This window comes from Somniosus microcephalus, chromosome 3, assembly GCF_052327205.1.
Source record: "Somniosus microcephalus isolate GS21.2 chromosome 3, FLI_Smic_1.0, whole genome shotgun sequence".
Taxonomy (NCBI): Eukaryota; Metazoa; Chordata; class Chondrichthyes; order Squaliformes; family Somniosidae; genus Somniosus; species Somniosus microcephalus.
Genome location: NC_140989.1, coordinates 383,303,896 through 383,319,685, shown reverse-complemented (window position 1 = coordinate 383,319,685; position 15,790 = coordinate 383,303,896).

Below are 15,790 nucleotides of genomic sequence, written 5' to 3'. Positions count from 1 at the left end.
TCGGCAGTCCCTCGGAACCGAGGATGACTTGCTTCCACATTAGAAATGAGTTCGCAGGTGACTGTTGAGTCCAATGCGGGACCTACAGTCTCTGTCACAGGTGGGGCAGACGGTGGTTGAAGGGGCGGGCGGGTGGGGTGCTTGGGTTGACGTGCCCCCTTTGCGCAGCTTGCGCTTGGCTTCCGCTTGCTCCCGGCGAAGAGACTCGAGGTGTTCGGCGCCTTCCCAGATGCTTCTCCTCCACTTTGTGCAGTCTTGGACCAGGGATTCCCAGCTGTCAGTGGGGATGTTGCACTTTTTCAAGGAGGCTTTGAGGGTGTCCTTGAAGGGAACCTTGCTGTGCACAGATTGACTGCCATGTGTCCCACGTGACAGCAGTGACTACACTTCAAAAGTACTTCATTGGCTGTAAAGCGTGTTGGAGCATCCCGAGGTTGTGAAAGGTGCTATATAAATGTAAGTTCTTTCTTTTAAAAAAAAAATTTCTTCCAATTTTATATATTCCACTCCCCACCTCTCCAATTATTGACTCTGGGCTGGGGTATGGTTCTAATGCTACCATTCCTCATTCAAGTAGCCATTATTCATGTATGAGCCTTAATTAGCTATTCTATCATGGTTGGGGGGGTTGGCTTGGGAACATGGGGTATTACGGCTGAACCGGGCCCTGTCCTCACCTCGCATTCACACACTTACACTTCCAGTAGCAGTCTCTGGAAGGAGATCAGGAGTGTGCACCATGGCCAATATTTCTCCGTCCCTAATTCTGGAGTGCTCATGCCAACTATAGCTACCTTGTGCGGTTAAGATCAGCTAACTCAGCATGCCATTAAGAAAAAAAAGGCAACTACTTGTTATGCTTGATACAAAATGATAAATACTTGCAATACGATAAAGACTGTAATTTAAGCTGAGGCCGTAGAGGAGTCGCGAGCTGCTCGCATGTGGATTAAATTTGAATTTGATCACTTTGCATCGTGCAACTGTGTTCTGCATTTATTCAGATTAAAATGGCAAAACCTCAAGCACCCTACAATCAGGAGAGATAAAGAAAGAGTTAAGTGTGCAGTCAAGAGATTGTTGAACTTTCTATGAAGAACGCCACATGAAGCCTGTGAATTTTAAATTGGAAGCAGCGATTTTAGGCAGGTCAAGTGAACAGAACTGGTGGATGTTTTGAGCAAAGCTCTGATTGTTGGAACTGCAACTCTTTTCGTTCTGGAATTCCCTGCCTAAACCTCTCCGCCCTTCCCTCTTTCTTCCTTTAAGACACTCCTTAAAACCTGCCTCTTTGACCGAGCTTTGTCCTAATATCTATCGCCTTATGTGGCTGGGTGTCAAGTTTTTTCTGATTACGCTCAGGCAGAGCGCCTTGGGATGTTTTACTATGTTAAGTGCATTATGTAAATGCAATTTATTGTTTGTGTTGCCAAGTTTAAGAAGCCAACTATACTAGAAAGAAAAAAAGACTTGCATTTCCATAGCGCCTTTCTCGACCACCGGGCGCCTCAAAGCGCTTTACAGCCAATGAAGTACTTTTTGAAGTGCAGTAGCTGTTGTAATGTGGGAAACGCGGCAGCCAATTTGTGCACAGCAAGCTCCCACAAACAGCAATGTAATAATGACCAGATAATCTGGTTTTGTTATGTTGATTGAGGGATAAACATTGGCCAGGACACTGGGGATAACTCCCCTGCTCTTCTTCGAAATAGTGCCATGGGATCTTTTACATCCACCTGAGAGAGCAGACGGGGCCTCGGTTTAACATCTCATCCGAAAGACGGCACCTCCGACAGTGCAGCACTCCCTCAGCACTGCACTGGAGTGTCAGCCTAGCTTTTTGTGCTCAAGTCCCTGGAGTGTGACTTGAACCCACAACCTTCTGACTCAGAGGCGAGTTATGCTACACACATTTTAAAACATTTTTAAATTATAAATATACTTTATTGAACATTAAGAACATTTACAACATCGTGATCATTTCATTGTATGATACAAATCAATTCCGCCGCTCTGCACAGCCATTCCGCCACCACATTTTAACATCAAAACCTGAAGTTTAATTTGTCTCCTGTAACATATATTAATCGATTGTACTTTAAAAATTGGTTGTAAAACACTGTCCTTAAATTCCTTTCTGAATAAAACATCCACAGAGCCTTATAATGATCTTTTAGCTTATATTTAAAATACTCTTTTAGATTGATTCTCCTCCCCTTAAAAAACAGAGCATTCCTTCTTTGCACAATCACAAATCTAGCCAAACTGAACATTAAATTAATTGCTGCTCCGCTAGACTCGGGCAGACTCTCCTGCAAGCCCCATCTCAAAATTGAGTCCCACGGGATTCCCATTCTCGCTCTTCGGTCCCCACCCAGCAAACAAGCTGCACATAACTGTCGAACATAGTACTTAAAGTCATATAACTGCGGACATAACACCAGTAAATGGGATAGAGTCTCATCCTGTGTCCCACACACTGGGCAAGTTGCCGCCTCCACTCGTCCAATCTTGCACAAGACCGTCATGGTAAAAATCTGGTTATGAGCCAATTTGAAATCCAGTTCAACCCATTCTGGACATTTAAAACTCGCCCACACTCCCTTCCAAATCCTGTTGAAGTCCAGCTGTGGGTATATACTCTGCCAAAACTCCTGACCAGCAGGTGTCTTGAATCTCCATTCTCTAAATACCTCATAGAAATCTCGAGTATTACAGTTGTCAAAATGGACCAACTCTCCCTCTTTCTCCAGCAGAAAGCTTGGAAAAGCGGGACGCATTTTACTTCCTTTGGAGATTTCCGCATTTATTTCTTCCATCCAATCCTGTGGCATTGCCCTCACAATCTTCTCATACATGATTCCTATTGCTTTTCCTTCTACCTCCTGATCCTCCTCCCACACCATGTCCCTCACTATCGCTTCCGGCAACCAACCTGGAATTACCTCGTATAATACATCTTTCACAGATATAATCCCGGCTTTTATAAAAGCTTGATTAAATAAAACCTCTCCTTCGATGTTGACCCACCTGTTCAAAAATAAGGGCTGTTCTAAAAATTCCTCAGCCCCCTTGGGCATAAACTGCACACTTTTTAAAAATTGGGCCCAAGTCTCTACAACCCCCTTATAAAACCTAGGGAGAAGTTTAATCGATTTCAAAAACATATTATTGTATTCCATATACAATATCCCCTGCCCTCCTATCCCACTTCGTTTTAAAAAATGCTCAAAACAACTCTTCCAAAAACTTGTATTTGACTTCTGAAGAAACCTCTTCACCCATTTGATTCTAAAGGAATTTTTCTTCAAATCAATATCTGGGAAATTGAGTCCTCCCTGATTTCTCCATCCAATGATGGTATTGTAAGCCACCAAGGCTGGTTTCCCTTCCCATAAAAACCTCACACAAGCCTCTCGGATGGACTTTTCCGCCCACTCAGGAATATCCTCCACCGTCAATAAGTACCATAGCTTAGATAGCAGGAGAGCAGACACAACTGTCGCGCTTCCTTGCAGTTTCAACCACCTTCTTTCCCATCTTCCCAAAATCTTTTTAATTTTCATAACCTTCGGTTCCCAATTTAATTGATCCACTTCATCCCTGTCTTTCTTGCACCCCATATGCACCCCCAGAACTTCCAAAACCTCCACCACTTAAAGGGACATTCCCCCAACCATTCCCCCCTACCCCTCCCTGCAACCAGGCATTGGGACTTACTATAATTCACTCTGGCTCCTGAAGCTCTACAATATTCCTCCGCTACATCCATAGCTTTCCTCACTGACTCCCCATTTCTCAATGTTAAGGTTGTGTCATCTGCATATTGGTGTATCACCGACACCAGCCCAGAACTGGGGACCACAATCCCAACTACACATTGTTTCTTTCGCATCATGTAACCTAATGGTTCTGCTACCAATGTGTACAACAATGGGAACAGGGGACAACCCTGTCTCACTGATCTCTGTATCGGAAAATACTTGGATAAAAAACCATTACATTTAACACAGCTAAATATGTTTGAATAAAAAATCCTTATCCACTGAATGAAATTTTCCTTGAAACCAAATGCTTCCAAAACCTTCAATAAAAACTCATGAGAGACCATATCAAAGGCATTCTCTTGATCGATCTTTAATACATAAGCCTCCCTCCCACTCTCTTCCATGAGCTGTATCGCATCTCAGATTGAGACCACAGAGTCTGCGATGTCCCGGCCTATGACTCCATAGGACTGAGAGGGCCAAACTATCTCCGGTAACACCTCCTTCAAACGATTTGCCATAACCCTCGCCAAGATCTTATCATCCACATTTAATAATGTGATGGGCCTCCAATTCTTCAGATCCCGTCTATCCCCTTTATTTTTATAAGCTAAGCTTATGATACCTCTCCTCATAGATGGGGCCAGGCTTCCCTCAATTTTAATTTCCTTAAAAACTTCTAAGAGCAATGGACTTAAAATCTCGCAAAATTCTTTATAAAATTCTGCACTTAGTCCATCGGACCCTGGGCTTTTCCCCCCTTCATTCCACTTATTGCTACTTTTATTTCCGCTAATCCTACTTCTTTGTCACACATGCTTCTCTCATCCTCCTTTAAACCCTCTTCAATAAAAGCAGTAACCTTCTCCATCGCCAAATTGGAAATGTCTTCTTTAGTATATAACTCTTGATAAAAACTGCTAGCCACCTCTAAAATCTCCCCACTTTCATGAATGATCTTCTCCCCAACCTTCAACTCTTCAATTAACGATAATCTCTGTCGCAGCTTCTCTTGCTCTAGAAAATATCTAGTGCATCTTTCGCCCTCCAATGCATCTCTAGTCTTTGCATGGAGAATGGCCCCCTTGCATTTTTTGGCTTGCAATAATTCACACTCTTCCTTTAGCACCCGGAACTTAGTCTCCGCTCCCTTATCCCCTCCATCAACTGCTTTACAGACATCCGTAAACCTTTTGTTTATATTCTCTTCTCGGCGCCGGTTAGCTGCCGCCCTCTTTTTCCCATAACGTACCGAAAAAACTTTTACCTCATATTTGAAATTGTCCCACCAAACACTTCTTTCTTTCAAGAACAAAGGTACCTTCCGAGCATTCTTTATTATATTTATAATCCCTTCTTTATAAGCAATTTCTTTCAGGTATTGGTTGTTTAAAATCCACACCCCTGAACCGATCTTAACTCTGCTGTTCCTAATTCTAAGAACCAAATCCGAGTGATCACTAAAAAATACTTTTTTATAATAAATCTCCATCACCTCAGGACTTAACTCTTCCCCCATTAACACAAAATCTATTTGGCTCTGTTTTAAAACATCACCCACCCAATCTGATCTGGAGAACTCCCTTTTTATGGGGTTCCGGTCCCTCCATAAGTCTCTCAAATTTAAATTTGCCATCATTTTTACAATCATCCCTCTGGAGTTATCATCCTTAAAGGTCATCTGGGCTGAAATATCCATCCGAGATAAAAATACATTGAAATCCCCCACTATACAAGAATTTTCCACCTCTGCCGCTTCAGTGAATAACCCCCGAAAAAACTCACGACACTTGCAATGGTCGTTCGGTGCATAGATATTAAAGAGATCGCAATTAAATCCCTCCATTTTTACCCTTAGCCGTAAAAATCTCCCCTCAGTGTCCTTGTCCACCAAGGCTACGTTCTCTTCTATGGATGGACTCACCAAAACTGCCACCCCTCCACGGTTATTGCAAACACCTCTCCCTTCCAAACCTTCTGAACTCTTTCTAGGATATCCTCATCCCAAAAGGTTTCTTGCAGACACAACAAGTCCGTACCTTTAAAACCCTGCAACAACTGCTGCAATTTCCTCTCACCCCTCAGTCCGTTCACATTAATCGAGACTAATGTAATCATGGCTCCAAAGAAGGGAAGTATGCCTGATAATCTCCCCATCATTTAATCTCTGGCCCTTCCCTCCTCACATGCTCTCTCCCAACTTCTCGGGCAGCTGTTGCTTTTTCCTGCAGCCTCCGACTCTTTTTCACCTCCTGTTTAAACTTTCCCTGCTGTTTCAGCCTCTTCCTTGCATTAAGTTTGGACCCAGAAGCTGCCCTTCCTCCCTCCTTCTGCCCCTCACTAACCTTTCCCTTTCCACATGATGCCACCCCATCCCCGACTTCCATGTCTCTGTCCCCCTCTAATTCCTCACACTCAAGCTCTTCTGCAACCCCGTGCCTGCTCCCCGTCAGATACATAATCCTGCTCCCCGTCAGATACTTCATCTCCCATAGTCTTCCTGCTATCGCAGTTTCTCCCACTGTGCCGCTCCCTTCGACCACATCTCCACCTCTGACCCTTGCACCCTGGGGACAATGGCATACCTAAATTATTCCCTTCTGACGTCTCTATCTCGCCGATCCCATCCTGCTGTCCCTTTAAGGCTTCTGCCTCTTGCACCCTCTCCCCGTCCTGCCCCTCCCACTCACCAAGATATCCGACTCCCCGCCCCTCCCCGGAGCACCCACATCCAGCTCCCGCCTCCTCTCCTCCCGCAACCACCAGACTCCCCAGGGGGAGCCGAACCGCACTAAGGCTCGAGTCTGCACTCGACCCTCGCTGCCCGCTGCTGTCTTTGTTCCCCTCCACAGCACTTGGCGTGTTTTCCGCCATCTCCATCCTGTTCTCCGCTCCGCCATCCTCTGCCTCTTCCTGTGCTCCTTTCTCCTTCATTTTACCGGCTGTGTCCTCCGACTGCACCGCTCCTCCGGCCGTTCCACTCCCATCTCATCACTCATATCGCTCCCTTCAGCCACACGCTCACAGCGGGTGGGGCCTTTGTGACACACCCCACAGCTCTCCGCCTTGCAGCTCCGAGCGATGTGTCCCGACTCACCGCAATTGTAACAACAGGTCTGGACAGTTTCTTACGAGATGATCATGTCCAAGACAATAATAGCACACCTTTACTTGGTTATCGTGCAGCACACGAAAGTACTGCACTCCTTCCAGTGTCTCGAACTTCATACTGTACGGCAAAGACCTCACCCCCTCTGGGAACCGCACCTTTACATACCGGGTTCCGTCTGCTACTCGTGTTCCCGGATAGTACCTCCTCTTTATTGCAGAACAGATTTTAATGTCCCACGACTCCAACTTTTTGCTTAGCACTTCGTCCTCAATGTACACTGGCAAGTTTAAAAATGAAACCACCACCTCCTCTGAATATAGCAGAGTCACCTCCAAGAATTTCTCACCAACTTTCAGACTGAGTAACAGCCTTTCCACCTCCTCACGGCCACTGACCATCACTTCGAATCCCACATTCGGCTTTGGTCGGCAGGCAAAGCAGCTTCCCTCATGAACCGCCTGGATAATATCCCAAGCTCGAATCTTCTTATCCTCACACTGCACCACCACCGTGCTTCCTTTACCAAACCTCCTGGAGTCCCGGCCCAAATCTTTGGGCCTTTTTTTTCCCTTTCCAACCATAGTTTCTTCCCTAATTAAATTCCTCTCGGGAACACTGTCCTCTGAGGGGCCCAGCTCTCCGGACCCCTCAGTAGCCATCTGGCTGTTTTTGTGGGCCACAAAGGCCCTAAAACCTGAAAACAGAACCCCAAAAGCCACCACCAACTTTTTACAAAATTCCCTCCAAAGCCCAGCTGCAATCAGGCAACCAGTAACACCTGGCTCACTCCTAGCCCCTCCCACCTAGAGAGTGCAACCCACTGAGCCACAGCTGACAACTGGAAATGGGTTTGAGCAAATATGGACAAGAGGAATTTTATTTTGCCAGTTGAGGGGAAAAAAACAAGCATGGATTTGTCTCAGGAAGGCTTAGAAAGTTCAGCTGGTTGTCAAGATTACCCAAGCACAGTTGGAAGAGGCGGTTCCCCAGCCTGCCCCGATTCAGAGGCACGCAAACCAATTTGCTCAACTAGGAAAGCAGCAACTCCTCCTTGACTTGCAGTCCTGCTCAGCACCAGCTTAATCTCATCTAGCACCTCAGCCCTGTCAACCACAGGGCTCCCAACCCAACGCCTTCAAAGGTGAGCCAACAACAGACCTAGCAATCAGGTGAGACAAGCCAGTCTCTAAACCAGCAATTATATATAAAAATAAGGATCGCCAGAGAAAGTAGGCAGTATTGGGCCGTGATTAGGAAATAAATTGCTATAGGTTGAGCTTCCTGTTCAAAGGGAACGCCCAGAAGCACAGCTGGTAAAGCAGTAACTTCCCAAGGAGATAGTTGTGAATTTGTTTCTTATTTAGGTTTTATTTGAAAGCAAAATTGTGCCAGTTCTTGGGGGGCTGCTAGGGGCAGCACCATGGTCTCAAGGGAGGCATAATATGGTACCTCTTGAAAAAGTGCAACATCCCCACCGACACCTGGGAATCCCTGGCCCAAGACCGCACAAAGTGGAGGAGAAGTATCTGGGAAGGCGCCGAACACCTCGAGTCTCTTCGCCGGGAGCAAGCGGAAGCCAAGCGCAGGCAGCGCAAGGAGCGCACGTCAACCCAAGCACCCCACCCTCCCGCCCCTTCAACCACCGTCTGCCCCACCTGTGACAGAGACTGTAGGTCCCGCATTGGACTCATCAGTCACCTGAGAACTTATTTTTAATGTGGAAGCAAGTCATCCTCGGTTCCGAGGGACTGCCTAAGAAGAAGAAGAAGATGATGGTATACACAAGTAACCCCAATGCCAACAACTTTAGCTATGGTTTGGAGGTTATTGAAGTTTCTACGGCAGATGCCACGTGAAGCTTGTTAAATTGAAAGCAGCGACATTAGGCAGGGCAAATAAATAAGCTTATGGAAAAGGGAAGGTAGCGAGACCTGGTGCAGTGATATGTTGGGAAGAGTTGGGACTTGCAGTGCTATAAAGGTTTGTACAAGAGCAAAATACTGCGGATGCTGGAAATCTGAATTAAAAACCAAAAATGCCGGAAACACTCAGTAGGTCGGGCAGCATCTGTTAACAAAGTTAACGTTTCAGATCGATGACCTTTCGTCAGAACTGGAAAAAGTTAAAGATGTAACAGATTTTAACAAGTGCAGGGGCAGGGAGAGGTTGTAAACGATTACAGTTTGGTTCTGCTGGGTCTCGACCAGTCACAGCCTGATATTGGTCATGGACTGGGATGCAGCCCATACGCTCCAGCCCTCCAATCTGCCGTGGTTTGAAATGGTTCTTTTAGGAATAAAGTACAAGATAATAATATAAAGAAAATGCTGCTTTTACATGCATCAACTAAATATAGGAAAACGTCCATTAGGTTCAAGATACAAACAGGAAGCTCGTACTCTGTCCAGGTGCCTGCAACTGAAGAGCCCTTTAATCATCATCAGATAGAGACAAAGACAGCTAAACTCTTCAAGGTCATGATTAAAAAAACTATTGAACATATAAATCAAATGGGGGACAAAATGCTTCAAGCAGCCAAAAGAGCTACTGATCAGAAAGAGGAAAACCATTGATGTCTCAACACCATAGACAGTACAATCTGACAAATCTACAGGCAGAATTCTTGCTTGGCTGCTCGTGAGGAAGCTTACCGTTCCATGTTCCAGATGATGTTAAGGTTTGTCTTATTGTCTCCAGTATACGGAGGTTACCCAGGGGTTTTAGTTCTCACAACACTGCCGAGTCAGGTTTTACACTGTACAAGATTGGAAAGATGTCTAGTGAAGTAGTCAGCGGAGGAGCTAAAGAACAACTGCTCCAAGTCACACACCATCCCGACTTGGACAAATATTGTCGTTCCTTCATCGTCGTTCCTTCATCGTCGTTGGGTCACAATCCTGGAACTTCCTAACTAATGGCACTGTGGGAGTGTGGTAAACCACTGTCGTTCACTGTGTTCACTATTGTTGTTGTTGTTGTTGTCGTTCACTCTTGTTTCACTGTTATACCTGACTATGCCTCAGCTGACTCCGCCCTTGGCTACCTGGTATAAGGACGGCTGCACGGCAGCTCTCTGCCATTCGGTCGTCCACTAGAGGCATAGTCCTGATCTGTTTGTAGTTGCATTCAGTAGTTAATAAAAGCCTGTTGTTCTGAACTCTACTCGGCCTTTTATTAGAATCAATAGCGCATCAATTTTATTAACTACTGACAAAAAAAACAAAATAACGATGCTGCAGATACTTAAGATCAAGTGCCTGGAACTCGACCCGCAAGAACCGGACTCGCCTGCTAAGTTCTCACACTGGTTGAACTGTTTTGAGTCTTTTCTGGCTGCATCCGGCAAGACCGTCGCCACCGACGCCGACAAGCTCAGGGTGCTGAATTCGAAAGTAAACCACCGAGCTTTTGCCCTTATCCGGGACGCTACGAGCTACCAGGGGGCTATCGACATTTTAAAGGAACAATATGCACGCCCGGTCAACTATGTTTACGCAAGACATCTCCTGGGGTCCCGCAAACAACAGCCCGGGGAACCCACAGAAGCATACATACGGGCGCTGAAGGAACTCGGCCGAGCCTGCGAATGCAAGCATCAGCCACGGAACATACGGAGGAGCTCGTCCGGGACGCCCTCATTGCGGGCCTCAGGTCCACACACACACGGCAGCGACTGCTGGAAAGTAGCGTGCTCGACCTGAAGGCGGCGATTTCACTCACCCTTTCGTTGGACGTAGCCCATCAGAACATGGAGGCCTACTCCCCGGACCGCGCGGCCGCCTCGTGGATGTCGCGGCCGCCGCCATCTTGGGACGTGGCGCCGCCCCGGGCCCCGGCCCCAACTGCTGCAGCGATGTCCCGCCCGAGCCAGAAATGTTATTTCTGTGGCCAAGCCAAACACCCCAGGGCGCGCTGCCCGGCGAAAAACGCTGTCTGCTCTGCCTGCGGTAAGAAGGGACACTACGCTGGCATCTGCAGAAGTCAGAAGACCCCTACCTTCAGCAGCGCCGCTTGCGATTCGTGGGAGCGGCCATCTTGCCTTCCTCCAGCCTCGTGGGGATCGGGATCGTCATGGGCGCCGCCATTTTGTCCTTCTTCTCAGACGCCGCCATTTTGCCAACGGGCCCCCGACTCACCCACCGCCTCACCGGGGTTTTACAGCGACGCTCCCGACTCCACAGCGGCCTCCATTACGCTGGATCAATCCAGACCCCATCAGCTAGCCAGGTCCACGATGGACATCCAGGTAAATGGCCGCGCCACAACTTGCCTTTTTGATTCCGGGAGCACGGAGAGCTTCATACACCCGGATACGGTATGGCATTATTCCCTCTCGGTCCTGCCAGCGCGCCATCGGATCTCCATGGCCTCAAAATCTCACTCAGCAGATGTCGGTGGCTACTGCGTAGTGACCCTTTCGGTGAGGGGCTCCGTTTATAAAAATGTAAAGCTCTTCGTCCTGCCACATCTCTGCGCTGCCGTTCTGCTGGGGTTGGACTTTCATTGTCACTTTAAGAGTGTCACCTTGACATACGGTGGACCTTTTCCCCCACTCACTGTCTGCAACCAGCAGTTTTTAAATTGCCCACCGCGCCCCACCTGTAGTCTCTCCACCCTCAAAATCACCCCCCCCCCCCCCCGTTCGCTAACTTCACCCGCGACTGCAAGCCTATCGCCACAAAGAGCAGGCGATACAGCACCGGGGACAGATCCTTTATAAGATCTGAGGTGACGCGGCTCCTGAAGGAGGGGATTATTGAGGGTAGTACCAGCCCCTGGCGAGCTCAGGTGGTAGTCGTTAAGACCGGCAACAAGCAGCGCCTGGTCATCGACTACAGCCAGACAATCAACAAGTACACCCAGTTGGACGCATACCCTCTCCCCCGCATAGCCGACATGGTTAATAAGATAGCGCAATATCGCGTTTTCTCGACCATTGACCTCAAGGCAGCATACCACCAAATCCCTATCCGCCCCGAGGACCGCCAGTACACAGCTTTCAAGGCAAACGGCCGTCTTTTTCACTTCCTCAGAGTTCCTTTCGGCGTCACCAATGGTGTCTCCGTCTTCCAGAGGGAGATGGACCGGATGGTCGACGAGAATGCGTTACAGGCCACGTTTCCCTACCTGGACAACGTGACCATCTGCGGCCATGACCTGCAGGACCATGACGCCAACCTGGATAAGTTCCTTCGCACGGCCCAACTCCTAAACCTCACGTACAAGGAAAAGTGCATATTCCGCACAACCCGCCTCGCTATCCTTGGCTGCGTGGTGGAACACGGAGTCATCGGTCCTGACCCTGACCGGATGCGCCCCCTGATGGAACTTCCCCTGCCCCACTGTCTCAAGGCCCTCAAAAGGTGCCTGGGCTTCTTTGCCTATTACGCCCAGTGGGTCCCTCATTATGCGCCAAAGCCCGTCCACTTATCAAGTCCACTTCCTTTCCCCTGACGGCGGAGGCCCGCTCAGCCTTTCACCGTATAAAAGATGACATTGCCAAGGCCACCATGCACTCGGTGGACGAGTCCATCCCCTTCCAGGTGGAGAGCGATGCATCCAACTTTGCCCTGGCCGCTACCCTTAACCAGGCGGGAAGACCCGCGGCCTTCTTTTCACGAACCCTCCAGGGCTCCGAACTCAGACACTCCTCTGTGGAAAAGGAGGCCCAGGCCATTGTGGAGGCGGTGCGGCACTACCTGGCTGGAAAACGATTTACCCTGCTTACTGACCAGCGTTCAGTTGCTTTTATGTTCAATAATAAGCAGAGGGGTGTGGTAAACCACTGTTATTGTTATTCACTTGTTGTTGTTGTTGTTGTTGCTGCACACTGCTGTACCTATGCATGCCTCAACATGTCTCGGCTGGCTCCACCCACAGGCCCAGGTATAAAGGTGATTGACCTGCAGCCCCCTGCCTTCTTGGAACCCAGTCAACCACGAGAGGCATGCTCTGTTCTTTGCTAATAAAAGCCTTTAGTTACTCTCCTAACTCTCCGTCTTTTATGAGTGATTGATAGCGCATCAAGGGGCAAAATCAAAAATGACAAGATTTTGAGGTGGAGAATTGAATTACGACATCTTGTACCGGCCCGGGAAACTCAATGAACCCTCAGATGCTCTATCGCGAGGCACATGCGCCAACGCGCAGATCGATAGACTACGGGGCCTCCACAACGACCTCTGCCACCCGGGGGTCACCAGGTTCTTCCACTTCATCAAGGCCCACAACCTGCCTTACTCCATCGGAGGAGGTCAGGACCATGACCAGGAGCTGCCCAGTCTGTGCAGAGTGCAAGCCGCGCTTCTATATGCCTGACAGAGCAAACCTGATCAAGGCCACCCGCCCCTTTGAGCGCCTGAGTGTCGACCTTAAAGGGCCCCTCCCCTCCTCTGACCGTAATGTGTACTTCCTCAACATAGTTGATGAGTACTCCCGTTTCCCTTTCGCCATCCCCTGCCCGGACATGACCACCGCTACGGTCATTAAATGCCTGCACAACCTCTTTGCTTTGTTCGGTTTTCCCAGCTATATTCATAGCGACCGGGGCTCGCCCTTCATGAGCGACGAACTCCGTCAGTACCTGCTCATGAGAGGTATTGCCTCAAGCCGGACCACCAGCTACAACCCCCGGGGGAACGGACAGGTTGAAAGAGAACATGACGGTCTGGAAGGCGGCCCTCCTAGCCTTAAAATCTAGGGGCCTTCCGACCTCCCGTAGGCAGGATGTCCTACCTGATGCGCTCCACTCCATCCGGTCACTGCTGTGTACTGCCACCAACGCCACCCCCCATGAGCGAATGTTCATTTTTCCCCGGAGGTCCACATCCGGTACCTCACTACCACACTGGCTGACGTCCCCAGGGCCCGTCCTGCTGAGGAAGCATGTAAGGTCCCACAAAACGGCTCCCCTGGTAGAGAAGGTTCACCTCCTCCATGCCAACCCCCAGTACGCCTACGTGGCATACTCGGACGGGCGGGAGGATACAGTCTCCATTAGAGATCTGGCACCCTCGGGGTCCACTGACCCGTCACCATTGCCCTCCACCACGACCCCCTTCGAAACGGCCCAAAATTCAGTAGACCCAATTCTCACCCCTGTCCATTCCACCCCAGTAGACGGCATGCCGCGACCCCAGGACCCGCCGGAGTCCACTTGCCCACCCAACACCAAAGGGGACGATACGCCGGTGCTCGATCCCGTTCAAGACGCGTCGTTGGAAGCTGTACCATCTCAACCGTCGCCACGAAGATCTCGACGGCAAACGAGGCCGCCCGACAGACTCACCTACTCGAACTTTTGATACACTTCACCCCGCCGGACTTAATTTTAAACGAGGGGTGAATGTGGTAAACCACTGTCGTTCACTGTGTTCACTATTGTTGTTGTTGTCGTCGTCGTTCACTCTTGTTTCACTGTTATACCTGACTATGCCTCAGCTGACTCTGCCCTTGGCTACCTGGTATAAGGACGGCTGCACGGCAGCTCTCTGCCATTCGGTCGTCCACTAGAGGCATAGTCCTGATCTGTTTGTAGTTGCATTCAGTAGTTAATAAAAGCCTGTTGTTCTGAACTCTACTCGGCCTTTTATTAGAATCGATAGCGCATCAGGGAGCATCTTCACCACACGGTGCAGCGGTTCAAGAAGGCGACCTCACCACCACCACCTTCTCAAGGGCAACACGGGATGGGCAATAAATGCTGGCCTTGCCAGCGACGCCCACGTCCTGAGAATGAATATAAAATACTAACACTAAGAGGACACCTAGTTAACTCTGGGAGTGTGCAAAAGACATATCCAGGAGATATACATCAGTCTGGGTCTTATATCAGGTCAGTTCTTATATCAGGTTAGATACAAAGATCATTTTAACTCACTTTAAGCAAATGCGTTATGGACAGAGAGATTTTGAGCTTATAGTTTAAGACAACCAGGAAGATAAGAGTGCGATGAAATCAAAGATCACTGACGGTGAGAAATATAATTAGCCAGATGGTGGGCAGAGAAACTGAAGTTGCATTCGTTTGTAGTTACGGAGGTGCTGTTCCTACACTTTATTCCGAAGCATCAATCCAATGAAATGTGGAATGCATAAGCTGACACTAAGCACAATGGTTTCATACCAGGTGCCACTTCAAGTAAGTGGATAAAAACAGTCCACTTCAGCTTGAAAATGTTTAATTCAACCAACATTGTGCAGCAATATAGGAGTAATATCAGCCAGCAGAAAGTAATAGGCACAGTCCAAATATGCTGTAAGATTTAGATGATATTTGGGTGAATTTCCCAATTATTTGAAAGTATTATTATTACAATGTTGCATGAATAACATCTAATATTCAAGTTAATATCCAGCTATTCATTGGTGATTCTAGTATTGTTCTAGACCAATCAGGTCTCGTTATTCCAAACTCACGGACAAGTGAAGCAGGCGGTATCAGGGGCCCAGCCAATCATGGGTTCGGCTCCTAAAATTACTTTAATGGAACTGCTGGTAGGATGGAGAAAACTTTGTCTAATGGAGTGTTTTTAGTTTTCTTAGCAGCACTACATAGCACAGAAGGGCTTTACATGCATGCTTTCGCTAATTGTAGTGAAAAAGTAGTTGTGAGTCAAGAGTGATGAAATGGAGGTAGACAATTCTAATGGGCTGCTCACCGGTGTTTAATGCTGTTCTGCCCAAGTCCAGAATTTGATTAATGTATATTTGTGAAAAGTGGGTGAAAAGGGGCCAATTAGGGTTACCAATCCTCCAGGATTGTCTTGGAGTTTCCAGGAATTGAAGATTCATCTCCAGGACACTGCTGCAAGCAACTCCGGGGAGAAATATCATACGATTATTAAACAAATTTGTGAGTTCTTTTCCTTTTCTTTGAACATTTTCATTTATTAGTTATAAAAATATTGGA